The sequence below is a fragment of the Cyanistes caeruleus genome, chromosome 3 (assembly GCF_971803275.1).
Source record: "Cyanistes caeruleus chromosome 3, bCyaCae1.hap1.1, whole genome shotgun sequence".
NCBI classification, from domain to species: domain Eukaryota; kingdom Metazoa; phylum Chordata; class Aves; order Passeriformes; family Paridae; genus Cyanistes; species Cyanistes caeruleus.
Window position 1 is genome coordinate 34419984 of NC_141703.1, and position 15586 is coordinate 34435569.

A 15586-nucleotide genomic window follows, 5' to 3' on the forward strand; every position below is an offset into this window, starting at 1 on the left:
GCATTTCTAATTCAGAGACATTCATATGCTGGAGTATGCTGATGCCAAGAAAGATCATACTTTAGATGAGCTAAATTAAAATAGATGATCTATTTTGTGGTGGAAATTGTCTTTCAAAGAAGTGGCAATTGTTCTGGCACAGAGAAGTTTGCTGTCTTTTTTGCAAACGGAGCTCTAAAATAGCAGTCATTTCAGGCTCCCCAAAAAATCATGACATGTGTATCTATTCCAGATTAAATGTATTTTCAGTTCTGCAATTCTTTTCTCAGGAAGTTCTCAGCATATCTTCATTTCCAATGCATGTTTCAGGAATGTATCTGTAGATCTTCGCTTGTGCCTTTCATTGAAACTCTTTGCAGCACAATAACAACAGGATCAAAGTGGATACTGTTTAATGCCAACAAAAACTTATACAACCCCAAAGAAAATCTTCAGTTTGGCAATATAGGCTAAGTGGATTATTGTTATCACTGTTTCAGGCATATAGCACATCATAAAAATCCTACACAATACAAAGTTGAAAGCACCAGTGTGCTTTTTGATTTCCCTGAACTGTGTACAGGAGGAAGTGAAAAGTTCTGAGTAAGAAGTTTTTTGAATAATTGTGATGCCATTGCTAGTGAGTGGGGAGAGAGCACAGAGACCTGTGAGCCAAAGCAGCATCTCTAATATAAGCAGTGTTTCTTCAGGAAAATGTAGGTCAGAGAAACAAACACATCAGTTAGCTGTTTGTCATTCCTGCACTGAAAAGTGTGATGTGCTTTCCAAAATTAGAGTGTTGGGGAAGGTGCACACCAGAGGAGCTGATCTGAACACCTCAAATGGTTGCAGTGTCAAGTGATCAGTTCCTGGGCAGTGCCTGTGGGCTCTGTGTGCAGCCTGAGCTGGAGCATCACCTGCAGGGTGACAGAGAGCAGGGCTGAGGAGCTGGCTCTTTGCTGCTGACAGCGGGCAGCTTCACAAACGGAGCCCAAAGGCATCAGGCTACAGGATTCCTGCCAGAAGCCTGAGCTAGCAGAGGAATGAGCAAGCAGAGGACTGACAGGGCAGTGTGCAGCTTTTTGTCTTGGGTTTCTCTTCTGCATTGGTACCTAATGCTGCCACAGGCATAGGATGAATTTGGTGATCCCTACTCAAATTGCTTTACAAAGTAAAAAAAATGCTCCTTTATTTTGAAAATGGAAGAAAGCCAAATGAGTAAAGAATAAACCCATTTATTTATTTTTAAAATTTATATATGATATATTTTTAAGGAACAAGTGCAACCTTTTCACTTCCTCATTTTCATCTCAGAAAGAATATACACTTTCATCCATATTTTTTTTAATAGTTATTTTCTGCAGAATTTAATATGTCTCCTATTTTAATAGAAATTTAAGCATCAGTACATAATGTATCACAAGAATGTGTACTCTTAGGCACTCTGAATAACTCTTCCACAAATTGAATATTTCTTTTAACGTATGTTTTTACCTCCTGTCAAGGTATTCTTTCTTCCTCTGGTGGGGAAGCACATGCTAACACTGTGCTGGGAATAGTTTTGTGGTACCTGCCTTGCTCTGTGCTTGAGGTGTCATACTCAAGAGCAGAGATGGGCAATCAACCTAAAGGCAACCTCTGCTTTTATACCCCCCAGCTGCTCATTTTCCTGTGATTCCCATCACCCCTGAGAAGGTGTTCAGGGGTCACTGCTTGCTGCTTCTCACCCCACAGTTTTCCACAGCACAGAAACTGCAGGAGAGAGGCAAGAGGAATCTGGAGATTGAAAAACACCATCCCCATGTGAATGCAGGGAAAGTCCCTCCATCCCTCCCTGGGTTTTCTCCCTGTACATTATGTGTGTTTTCACTTTTTTCACTTTCCTTACTGAAGAGGACCCACTTGCTACCTCAGAAATTCAAATTTTCACTTGCCACAGCTCCTGCTGCTGCAAGGTTAGTGAGGTGTAGAGGGAGTCTTGAGCCAGCATGAGGGAAGACAGGTAATGGTGCTTCCTCATGGCTTCTGCCATGGTGCTGAGCTCCTGAAGCCAAAAACCTAGGTGTCCTTAGCTAGCTACTGGGCACCACAATGTAAGATATAAAGCCATTATAAAGTGTCCAAGGGTGGGCAAAGAGTGGTGAAGGGCCTTGAGGGGAGGCTGAGTGAGGAGTGGCTGAGGTCACTTGGCTTAACATATTTTCGTAGCTCTAATGGACACATGGGAAGCAGTAACAACTATGCCAGTTAGGGTGGCCAAACTGCTGGCCCACTGTGAGCCACTTTTCTCCTACATGACCTGGACGCCTTTGGGGATGCTGGATCCAGTGGCAGAAAAACCAGCCTGTTTGGCTTACTGGGAGCAAAAATTCAGAAAAGCATCTGCAGCAGCATTTTCTTTGGTTCTCATTGACCAGTTCAGCACTGAACAAACTCATAAGAAGCAGCTAGAAGCCAAATGGGAAAAGCAGAAAAGAAAATATTTAAAAATTTTTTGTTTCCTAGGTAGTCAGGCACTATGGCTTTGTGAAAAGCCAAACTTTTCTCAGGTTTGATTTTTTTTTCCTACATCTAATGTTAAAGCATCTTTAACCTTAATTTAAGGCCTTGATGAAAATGTAAGGATTTTGAGTTTTGAACTTGCAGTGGCAGCTAGATTTTCAAATCTCTGAGCACATGTAAGCTTCCACAAGAGCAAAATATTTCATGTTTCCCCAGTTCCAAAAGCATAAACTAATTTGTCCTGGATTCTCTACCCTGCAAATTTCTCCAGCTTCACCTCAGATGTGAGGACAATACTGACTGACCTTCCTTCTCAACTTCCATATGAGTGGCTGCCTCAGCTTTTATAAACACATGCAGTGATCTGATTGTAACCTCTGTTCTCAGAAACATACCTTAAATGTGAGAGGTTGAGTCTTTAACTGAGCCCATGGCCATGGATGATGAGGCATGCTTCCTGCGGGTTTCAGCTCCATCTATTGTTTATTGTAACAATGGAGAAAAATGAAATATGTTTTTGAAATCAGAAATTTTATGACACATTTAGTTTGCATTTCCTACTGAGGAAGCATTAGGAAATACCAAAATTTATAAAAGAGAAGGAATATGAGCAAACAGGATCAAAAATAAGGCTAGTGCATTACCAAATGTAGCTACATTTGTAGCACTGAGTTACATTGAATACATTTAAGTTTAATTATTCGGTAGGCTAATCACACATATAGAAGCTGCGACTGACATCCTGTACAAGAGCACGGACCTCCAGGAGCATCAAATCCTGAAATTTTGCTCCCACCTGCTGCAAGATCCTCCTCCTGTGCAGAACTTCCTGGCTCCCCACTTTTGAGATGAACTGTGCTGTCCCTCCCCTACAGCACCACAAACATCCTCCTGTTCCTGCCAGCACAAGGCAGGAGAACACAGCTGCTGTCCCAGGGAAGGGAAGAGACACAGCAGGAGGGATGGCCAAGCCAGATGCTGCTTCAAGTGTCTGCAATGTTCCTCTGTTGTTGGCCAGCTTCAGGAAAATCAAATTAGCTGGCTTCCAAGTCCTTGCTCTTTATCCATACTCTTCCCAGCTTTTACCCCTTCAGCAGACTCTGGACTGGATGCAGTGGGCTCTGTCCCACAGATTATATTTTCAAACTGCTGCCCCATGAACCCAATGCCAAACTGAAGTATGCCTCTCTCAGGGCAGCTGAGACTGTGACTTGGAGGGAGACTTAAAGAGCCTGGGGTGTCTTCAAGGACCTTTCTGGGCTCTGCTTTGACTGTCAGATGACTAGGCAGGGACCTGCCTCCTTCCTCTCTCCTTCTCCCTCACTCCCTCCTTGGCAAGAAATTAAATCTCTTTTCTAGACAGAAGTGTCTATCACTTCCCAGTTGTCAAGATTAATCCAGACTCCTGCATTTCAGACTGTTTAATTCACAGGATTTGAATCTCATCCTCCATGACTTACTCCAGAAAGGCAAGCCTTACCTCATAGGTTTTAATGAGTTAAACTCATTGCAGCCATTTCTGAGCATATATTCAGGATGTAGGTTCCCAAAATAAGCCTTGGTTTACTCAGTCTATGAAACTAAACTACTTTAGACTGAAGCTTAGATGAAATTTGATAACAGATGGGTATAAAAGTGATTTTCTCTCTCCCATCTCCATTTCTCATAAACTGATATAACTATGACATTTCTGTGGGTGTACACATTAGAAAAATTGAAACAAGAGTCTGAGTTAGTACCAGTTGGTGCAACTGATGCTCTAGCAGATTAAGTATACATTATTGCCAGCTATGTGTAGAGATCTTTCAAATTAAATGTGGCAGAATCAGAGAATGTAACAATAAAATTATGCTTTTTTATTCCTTCAGACTTTTACCTGGAAATCCTACTGCCAGTCTCAGGCATCTAGAAATCCTAGATGTGACAAGTATTAAGTGATAGTTTCAAATAATTTATTATGTTTATAAAAAAAGGATCTGAGATGATATGGAGCTGAACCTAAACCAGTTTCATTTATCCACAAAAGACTTCCCTCCAGTGAAATGAAAAAAATCCAGCATCATCAACAGTTTGGAATATGGTCTGATGGAAGAATCCCAGGCAGCTGCACTCACATGTCATGCTGCTGTTGTAAGATGTAGGAGAATCCTTCTCTGAAGGTTATTGTGGCAGCTGCAGCACAGAGATACAGACGGGAGATCTAAATGTTTCCAGAACAACAGGAAACACCAAAAGGAAAGTTAGCACTCATTAAATGCAAAATGACACTTTTAAAAGTGGCTTGGAATGTTACATTGTGGAAACTAGGAGATAATAGCAAGAAAACCACTCTCCCCCTGCATGAACACGGTGAGAAAGCTTGCTTTTTGTGTACATAACCATATTCCTCCTCTTCCTTTGACCTCAGTCAGAGGATGCCTATTTCTAGGCTACCTCAGATCTACCTGCCTCTGTGGATACAGAAGACTACTATTGTCAACCATAATGCTAAAAAACCAGGTTTTGTTGATACTGCTCATTAGGGCAGGAGCTTCATTAATGCACTCCCACAATTCCACAGCCCCACAGTTCCATTTCTTTTGTGTCTGCACACAAGACTAGGCACAGTTTTGGCTCAGTATCTACAGGATAATCAGACTCAATTTGCAAGGGCTGGAGGCTGGAGTAAACTTGACCTCACCTGTGACCCATCCCTCTGAAACCTGGAGAGAAGCAGGACAAAGTTTTGAAGGCTTGGCTGTGCCTGTGCCCACTCATGGGCTGGAGTGTGGGTGTATCTGGGCTCCACTGAAAGACAAGCGTGGGCAAATTGCAAACATCTGGCTGGGGAATTGCCACCACAGGAGGAGGATTTGGAAGCTGCAGGGACGAGCAGGTCCCACCAGGCGGTCCCGTGACAGCACAGGAGCTGTCATCCCTGGCTTACCGCGGGACCTCCGGCGGCACAGCGGCTCCTCCAAACTCTGGAAATCTGATTTGGTTTTTTGGTTTGGTTTTGTTGTTTTGGATTTGGTATGTTGTTTGTTTGTTTGTTTGTCTAAGCAGAAATCAACCCCAATATATAATTTGTGCAAATCTGTTTCTACCCTCCTCTTTGGAGCTGTATTCTATTTTTCAAGAAACAATGTAAGGTAATCATGAAGGAAAGAACAAGAAATAAATCACTGATATAATTAATAGCTTTTTGATCCTGTCTCCATGTACTTTCTTTCCCCTTTTCCCTGAATACATGAGCATGTATTCCTGAGATAAAAGTTTTGGTTGATGATTCAGAATTGAAAAGCTTGGGCTTATCAGCTGTGAGCAGGAACACTGGTGTTACAATAATGGAAAAGTTTCTGGGTTTGGTCAGTAAATATCTATACTGACAGAATACAGCTTGGGATGGAATTACACATCTGCAGTCCCAGAGAAGGAGGTGAGCTCCGACATCCAGTAATAATCTCTCTCTTTCTTCCATTTGTACTCACAATTATTTTTAATAGCCTGCCCTTCCCCTCTTCCTCTCCTTCCCCCTCCCCCCATCTTAACAATTATTTTTCAGAAACCAAAAAGGTTATCTTCAATCCTTGGCCTTCCATCTCCTTCCTGAACTCCCCAGTAGGACTGTTTACTCATCTATACCAAGCATTTGACTTCCTTTCCATTTGACTCATTCCTCCCAGGTGTCTGTCATCCCTTCCTGGACACAGCTGATCCTCAGGGCTGAGGAGCCACAAGCTGTAGGAAAATCTGGTAGTTTTGAAGGCAGGAGATAAATACTGAAGTATAGGCAGAAGGTGAGAAGGGATTCTCAATGCACCTCTCTTTAGGGGGGTTCCTTTGGTTGTTTGGAGATTTGATGCAAATGAGAGGAAGTCAGGAAAAAACTGATGAGTCCTGATAGTTTCATCCAGACAGCCCTTAGATATAATTAAAAAAAGCTTTGAAAAAATTTTATGAAAAATGTTAAAATCCAAGAAGCAATGGCCCACAGCAAAATTCTCAAAGTTCAGTACCGTCCAAAGAACTACTTCAGAGGCAGCCAGTCTAATTCACAAATGCTGCAAGGGCTCAGTGCTCATACAAAGCATTAACATAACATACACAGAGCCATTTTGAAGCAGAACCCTAAATATTCAGCTGAGGAGTGACAAGAGTTTTCAGATGCTGAAAGCAAAACCCTTGCATCTACCTCAGAGCTCCTGGGACATTACCAGTCCCAGGGCTCAGTGCAGCTGGCTTGGCTCCCTGTCAGAGGAGATCCTTGAATGAAGGTGCCTGAGGCTGAAGGACAGAGAGGCAATGCCCTCATCTCAGCAGGTCAGAGAGCTGCCTTGGGTTGAGCAAGGTCAGAGCAAGAGGTGCTGCTGACTCAAGTTTGGATTCCTGAGGCTGGGACAGTGGCACCTGCTGAAAACCCCTGTTGTTCACTTTGAGGGAATTGCTGCCAAAGCAGGGCAGGAAGAACATGTTTAATGCCATGTTGTATGACTGAACTGTCAGGTTTCTGAGCCCCAAGTGGAAGGCTGTAACTGAAAGCTCATTCCCACATTACTGTAATTTGTAACAGTAATAAAACACCCAAGACACTTCTGAAGAAAGGGACATTTTCACTCTGACTCATGCCAGGTGCCTTAAGCCTTTTTATGTCAATGCTGTGGCTTCATGAAGATTTTATGCTGAACTTTAAACTCATAAATACAATGCAAGGCAAAAAATGGCATTTTTATTTCCTTTTGCTATGTATTCTGCATTGGGAAGGACTATGAGCATTTTTTCCACTGTATCACAAAAAACTTTTGAAAAATGTACTTTGCATCACCTGTACAAGAAGGCAAGAAACTGGGAGTCCTGAATTGTGAATTATTCATTGATTCACTTTTCCCATCCTTGTGTCCTAGCAATGGGGTCTTTGACTTCTATGACTAGCTCACGACTTGTCTCTAAATTGCAGCCAAGACTTTGATTTACTACCAAGACAGTTTAACATCCAACAGTTAAAAACATCAAGCCATCTCTATCTCTGAGCAGTCTCACTGGCACAGAATCAATTTCAAGCTATTCAAAGCAAGGACACGTCACAATTTAACAAGCTCAACACTCAACCAATGTATTTAAGGCAGGACTTATTTCCTAGCAGGTACATAGAAAAGGTAGTTTTCTAGTTTTCTTTCACTGTATATATGACCTCTTATGAGGGCATAAAACATCAAATCTATCACCTTTCATGTTATGACATGGCCACAATCTAAATCCATAAATGAAACTTCACTTCCACTGTCAAGAAAGTTCTGTTTCCTCCCTGTAGGATATCATCAAGAACAAGATGACATTCATTTTTACTTTGTTGTATCCAGCTGAGGCTAGAACCCCATCCTCATGGCAAACTGTCTGAAGAAAAAGCCACTTAGGAGGGGTCAGACTGACTATGCAGTCCAGTTCCTGGAATCCATTAAGACTTTTATATTGTTGTGGTTTTGGCAATGCAGCTGCTTGTCCACAAAAGATTTCATCCAAATAACATACCTACACTTGCCTGTGTAGGAATAAATATATAAAAACTCAAAAAGCTTCTCTGATGAGAAACTGAAAAGCCTTACATTTATCATGTTAGATCTTTTACCTGAGTGCAACATGAAGTACATCACTGCCTGGAAAGAGACTTTAACATCTAAAACAAGTGATATGAAACTCATTTGCATGCTCATGACTGGTGCATCCATAGCAATATTTTTTCACACTGAAGTATCAGGTAGCACATTGAAACTTTGTGTTGAAATATAAATAAGCCACACTGTTATCAGCTTACATTTCTGTGATGGTCTAACCACTGTCTGAAGAGAGAGATTTTAAAACTGTCTGCTTTTATCCCTTCCTGATACCAATAAGTCCATACCACAATAAAAAAGTCATTATCTTTGTGGCTGTATGAAGTAAGTGTAAATAAGGGTGATCTTAGCATTTAAGGCTTTTACCTGCTCCTGTTTTTTCTGCCTCATTACAGCTTTAGAGACTTCCCTTTTGTCTACTGTGAAAGTCTTTTCTTTTAATATATATATTCTGTGCTGTAAAGTACAACCACAAGATTACAATGTCCTTCCTGAAAAGAACTTGTGCAGAAATAAATTCTTTTTGTTCTAAAGAGCAAAATGGTGAGTGGCAGAACAAGCCTTCTTCCAGAGATTATCAGAAAGGGTTCTGACATTTCTGGGAAGTTGAAGCTCTCTTAAAATTTGGGTTTGGTTTGAGTCAGAACAAAACTATAAATGATATTCCTTTTTCCTTTCATTTCTCACAAACCAAAGATTCCAAGAAATTAAGTTTCCTCTGAAGAAACACACCTTGGGTGGTACCCTTCGTCCAGGAGCTTGATGCTTCTGAAAGTTTCAAACCCTCAAGGATTTTACTGAGTGTGCCCCTTGCCTGCTTGCAGAAACACTTTGAAGCACCTGCCCCCAGTACAGGCTCCTCAGGCCATGGCCACCCTGGGCTCTGCTGAACCCCAAAGATTTTTCATTCTGCTGGCTTCATGCTCCAGGACCCAGAGAGCCCTGCTTGGAACCCAGAGACTTTGTTGATATGCTTCGAAAAAAACTCTTCAGGTAATACAGCAGCATTTCTCAGTGATCCAAGAAAAATCAGTCCAGATTTGCTGCTGAGCCCCCATTCTCCCAGGCTGGGAATGCTACCCCTGGCTCTGCAGCCTAGCTAGGCTCACACTGCTGGGAAAGAGTCAGGGCAGAAAGGGTCAGGAGCATCACTGGGGTAGCTTTATAGCTGTCATTTTCTTGGGAACTGTATCCATGCCCAGATCCTCAGCCGTGGCCCTTTCCTGAGCTCCACCACAGTCTCTGCCCAGTCTGTACCTGCTGGTACAGTCTGTACCTACTGCCCCCTCTGGGCTTCATGCCTGCCCCATCACTGGGGCAATGCCAGATGGTTGCAGGGCTCTGGGCTGGTACACCATCACCATCCTTGTCCTATCCCTGCACCCTGCTGGGTGCTGAGGGATTGACCTGCCACAGGAGGGCACAGCCCCACCAACCTCACAGCCACTCCTGGCTCCTGGCTTCCTCCACCCCACAGTGTGGTGACATCCTTATGGAACAGTGAAGAAGAAAGGATGCTCTTCTGCTCTTGTTTTAGCCACTGTCATTTGTGGACATAAATAAAAATCAGGGCACAAAAATGAGGGAAAATACAGCTACTCTGTGTGTGCATGAAGATGCAAGCACATGGTTAAAAGAGCATAGCTGATCAGAAAAGGAAGTATTTTTGACATTTCTCATTAAGATTTACTCTTTCACCAGAGAGGTATAGGTATGGACTATGAGGTGAACTCACTAGCTCTGGTGTTATAACAAACAGAAGTGGAGGGCAAAATCTATAGGACTCCAGGCTCTGCTTTAGTCCTTTGGTGGGAGTTTATACAGAAGGTATCAATTTCCTTACATAACATGCTATCCTTTTTAAAAAAGTCATATAAAAACTAGTGAAAACAATTGGACTTCTTCACTGTCTCCCAGGGGTTTATCCTAAATCGTCAAGTAACTGTCCTGTGAGGAAAACAGTGAAGACAGAAACCAGACTTTTTCACATTAACTCTTTCACAAGAAAAACAGCTACCAAAAAAAACCACTTTTCTACTAGCCTTTCTCTTCAGAAAGAACCTTTTGCCTAGTTATAATTGATTTCTTTACCTGAAATCCTTGAGAAACTCTGTATATTTTCAGCTTGAGTATTATAAGCTGTGCATACAGTGAACATTAATTCAATAATGTCTTCACAATGTTTAAAGCCACATATGTCTTTCCAGGACAGTGAAAGCTTCCCACAGAAAAGTCAATTTTCTCACCACATTAACCAGCTGACCATGGTGTGTCAACACCAGTACAGGTCATCTCCCTGCACTCCATTGTCCCTCCAGCATCCACATCTCACCCATCTTCCCTTGTTCTCATCACCCCACTTTGACTTTCCCTCTCAGCAGCTTGTTGAATTCATATGCATGCAAGAACAGCCCCTCTCCCTGCAGCAAACTCAAGAACAAACACAATAAACTGAGCAACTCTCTGAGTTTTGGGTTTTGTTGTCACTCAGACCTCGTCCTACTCACTTCTGCTGTTGTGGGCACATCACCCACGTTTAACACTAGTAGGTCTTTTGAAAGAAACACTGAGGGAAATATTTCTTTATGAAGCCTAAGTGATTTCAGAAGGCAAAATCTGACTCAGGCTCTTAAATTACAAAAGCAGTTCTGAAAACTTCAGCCTCTTCCTGAGATGGACTTATGTATGTAAAGTACTTGGCAGCATAAAACACAAGTGGAATTACACAACTGAGCAAGAGCAAAATACATAGTTAGCTAAAAAAACAACCTAGATCAGTAGATAAAACAATGAAACCCTGTTTGCAGACAAGAACTATTGCCTTAAACAGGGATCCTTTCACAACTTTATTTAACCATGGTCAAGCCTGAATTCCATACAGACATTTTCAAGAGAATGTGGCTTTTTACAGTACAGCTTTACATAATTACACAATCAATACAGCAAAATAAAAACACATCAGTTACAATTCATGGGACTTTGGGTAAAATGTTTTTTGGGTGTGCAGGGGTTTATCCTTCTGGAATTTGTTTCACTGACAACAGAGCAAAGGTAGACTAAAACCCAGATTTAACCTTTTATAACTCACAATAATATTAAGAAAGAGCAGCCACAGTTTCACAAAACAAATAGGGCTGGATGGGTCTCATTTCTTCATATCCTTTCCCTATGACTGAATCAGTTCAATTTCTGGCATTAAATGTTTATCTAACATTTTCTTAGAATGATGGGGAGTATAAATTTTTCAGACAATTTGTTCAAATGCCACCTTTAAATGGAAAAAAACCCACAAAAAACTTCAAGACTCTACTCAGTCTGAAGGCTGGAACTCCTGTTTAACTCACCCTTAACAGAGAAAATGAGCTCTTTCTTACCTAAGCACTCCAAACATTTTTCTTCTCCAGTCTAGACAAACTCAGTCTTTTCAACCTACAAATATTGAACAAATACTACCACAAATCAAGTACCCCTGTCAGTCAAACAAACTGTGGAAAGAGTTAATTTTGCTCCTAATGACTTTATAAATTCTAAATAAATTATTGTTTTACCTGATTTTTTTAACATACATTGAATTTCTTCAGTCTCATCTTACTAAATGCATTTCTACTGTAGGATGCCAATACAAACATCCCTTATATTATTACAATTCTTATTTTCTTTACTTTTAATCACTGACAAAGCTATTTTAGAATATCTGTTAAAGTAGTTCAAAAACCTGTTCTGTTACTCATGGAGCACTGTAAGGCTGTTTCACTCACCTTGCATCACAAATGCTGGAGTCACCATCAGAGGCATTTTTCCAGAACTGACATACGGTTTGCAACTGTGAAATTTCAATGTTTATGTACCTTCCCTTTAAAGAAAGGAAAACTGCAAATAATTTCTTAAAATATTAAGTACTATGAAAGAAGAAGATGGAGATGAGTATGAGGGAAGCAATATGTTGTATCTATATTAGCAGCCTGATCTGTCCCTGTTACTCACCCATAAGATTAATTTTCCATAGTGGAAAAAACAGGCAACCTGTTTCAATAGTGCTACTTGAGGCTAGCCACATGAGGAGTCCTAATCTGTACCAAGGCCCATGCTCTGCAGCTGATCAGACAAATGTCCAGTGCAGGATGGTTCTAATATGACACAGGTCTCCAAACATCATGGGTTGATCATACAACCCAAGCAGAAAGATTTAAGCACAACCTCTCAATATATGTGTGTTTATTTACGAATAAGTTCTATAGATGTATTACTGTAACAACATATTATACATTATAAAGCCTACAAGAAATAGGAAAGAAAAAGGATGAGATAAAGATGAAAGAAACACTACTTTAAAAATCAATATTTTTATTTTATTTGTTAATGGTACAAAAACATATTCTTCCTGCACTCCACTGAATTGTTTTTCGCACTTTTTGGGGTACAGACACCATATTTTGGAAACATCACATTAGGTAATGCCAGCAATGCCTACAGGATCCTTAGACCTCTGCTATTCCTGTAAAATCCATTTCTATGCTAAAGCTTCTTCCTAATGATATCATTTGCATTTGTTTTCCTAATTTTTTAAACCAGAGAACTTCTCTGAACTGGTAGTAATGCCCCATGATAAACAGATCATGTAAGAATCTTTCCTGACTGGTGCAAATATCTGAGACTGGGAAAAGGCTGTCCTTTTCAAGGTCTACCTGGGATGCTGAAAGAAATTATTAGCTCAATTATTCATTTGTTCCTTAGTAGATTGATCATTTAACATGAGCTCCTCTAAGAAAACATCATATATTAAGCAGTAGAAGATAGAAGCAAAATAGATGGGAGTAGTAATACACGTAACAGCTTCCATAAAACTAGTAAAAATGAAAAAAAAATCCATATGTCCAGCATGGCTTTGTTCATGCAAACAAGAAATACAAGAACCTGAAAGCATCAGAGGTGAAAAGATTCAGAAGTGAGAAGTAAGCTGGGGCTTTCCAGGAAGCAGAAGTCAGAAAGCCTGGTGATTAAAACCAGTACATATTCAGGGCTCTTAATATAGAATCAAAAGCTCAATGTTAGTTTTAGGTGTATTACTCTTGATAAAAAATAGAAGTACCTGGTAAAAATACTGGTGCTAATAATAATTTCCTATAATTAATGCAGTTCTGAATTAGTAATATGTAGTAATGTTTTACTTTCAGATATGGCCCTGTCTCTTTCATTGGGCTACAGTCCATGCTACAGCACCATGTCTAGAGCTCCTCATCCTTCTTGAGGTTTAGTCAATCAATTTAAGTTACATTGCATTTTTCCTGTATTAGGTTGTTCTCCTGTTAGTGACCTTCAAGGTGAAACTTCAGTTCTGAATATTAATATTTTTCTTCTTTCTTGGCTATTATCTACATAAGCTAAATGTTATACTATAATTATCTATGCATTCTTTGTGTTTTGCCTGTATTTAATTTCTCTTCAGTGGGGCACTGGAACAGGCTCCCCAGGGAAGCAGTCACAGCACCAGCCTGCCAGAGTTAGTAGGGCTTTGGACTATGCTCTCAGGCACATGGTGTGACTCTTGTGGCTTGTGGAGGAGTTGGACTTCGATGATCCTTGTGGGTCCCTTCCAACTCAAAATATTCTATGATTCTATGATTTTTGTTTTATCATAAGTCAGATACACCTCTTTTCACCTGTTGCTGTGAGAGCCTAGTTACTCTGGAGCACACTGCTTGAGCCCTTGAGGTTTTTAGATTATAGATGAAGATCAACAAAGAGAACAATGTGCTCTGTGTACAGAAGCCTTTCTAAAAGCCACTGTTCTTTACAAGAAATTTTCCTCGCTTTGGTGAAACATCAAAATTTGCAGCCAACTTCCTGCACAGAGAAGTGATGAGAGGAAGATGGGAAAAGAACAATCCAAGTTTTGTCTTTCTGCTGTTTCTCAGATCTACTTTAGTGCTCAACTTAATTGATGTGATTTTGAATCTGGCAGCAGTGTAAAACCCAAAGTAACATGCAGAAGCATTGACCTCAATTGCTCAATACATAACTCAGTGCACTTACAAGTGTTGGCTGCAGAAGACCAAAGTGTGACATGTGCTCCAGCTCCCACAGTTAAGTTGGGCTGTGCATGACTACAGCAGAGGTGTAAACAAATACTAAATTTTCCTTCTTCTGCTTGTGGTATTTCAGCTCCAGCAGAGATGACAGAGTGGTGCAGATAACATCTTAACCTGAGGCAGTGACTTCTGCCTGATTCTGGCTGGAGAAGGAGAAGGCATGGGGCTGGACTCCCTATAACCATAGACAAAATCAATCCGGTCAGCCAGGCTGGAGCTGGCAGACTGGCATTCATCTTTTGCATGAGAAAGGGCCCATAGGAAATGTTTCACTTACAGATTAGAAGATGTGGTTGTCTTTGACATCCCTGAGCCCAGCAGGACACCTGGACTTTTATCTGAAATAGAATACCTGACTTTAAGTAAATGTGGAAAGAATTGAAAAACACTGTAAACAAATGAAAATTTCCCCAAGTACTTCTTACAAGTAACATCACACAGACTTAAATCCCATCATCACACAGGTTTTAGAATATCTCTCACTAGATTCATGCCCAAGGTAACTGCTGGCTGAACAACAGACATCACAACATATTTGCCCACTGGGCAGTTGAGATACTAACCCAATTTGCCTTTATCTTTTAAACTCATCATTTAACAAACACTACTACATTTCTGGTGCCCAGAGTCTGTACTGAAAAGTAGAATTTGCTAGAAATCAAACATCTCATGTTTGTAACAGTGAACAGTGGCTTCTGTGTTAAGAACACCCTATTCTGACTATGCAGTAAAAATGTGCCCTGAAAATTTTGGTTGTGCACTTGTTTCTCTCTGGGCTGAAGTGAGTTTAGGCTTCCTACCTCACCTGAAGAATCATGAAGGTCCTGTGATCCTCCCACAGAAAGGATCTTAACAAAAAAAAACAACTGTTTGATCCTTGGGAGAGAGAGATTCAGCACTTGTCTCCTGCAGAGAACTGAAATGAAGACCTGAAATCTGTAACTGACTTCAGTCTTGAGTAGTTTCTCCCAACTGACTTTTAAAACCTCACCTAAGGTGTTTGACTCCCTTCATGCAGGTGTGCCTATAGGAATCAACAGCTTCACATTTAAAATTTAACCACCAACATGTTTAATTATTTTTTTGATAGAAAGTCTTTATAGAGAAGTTTTGACAGGGAAAGAACTTCAATTTCAATCTGTTGGACAAACAATTCAACAAATTGCTTTTTCTGCATTCTGAATAGTCACTATCAGCTGTCATCAGCTTGGACTTGGCAGGCCTTGTGAGTTTAGCCTTATTAGGATGCTGCTTTATGCTTAAAGTGATATGCCATATCCCTAAACTCACAATTTTAGTAAGAACATGCCAGAATGCCAATGAAAGAAAGCAAAAAAAGGAGAGCTGAGCTGAGACTCAGGAAAACTGCAAACATTTTCCTAAAACTATACTTCCTCGCAATCTGCTGAGGAGAAGAAATTGCTT

General features: G+C 40.7%; 1 protein-coding gene across 1 annotated transcript in view; it reads right to left on the minus strand.

The window, feature by feature from the left end:
* The window catches only part of P2RY8 (P2Y receptor family member 8), a 55423-nt gene extending 40921 nt beyond the window's left edge, over positions 1-14502 (minus strand). The window contains exons 1-5 of the transcript XR_015284403.1: positions 14439-14502; positions 14106-14336; positions 11831-11925; positions 4596-4681; positions 2877-2957 (exon numbers count right to left, since the gene is read on the minus strand). The gene's annotated coding sequence lies outside the window, so the exon portion shown is untranslated. The remainder of the gene's footprint in view (positions 1-2876; positions 2958-4595; positions 4682-11830; positions 11926-14105; positions 14337-14438) is intronic.
* Positions 14503-15586: the final 1084 nt, after the last annotated feature.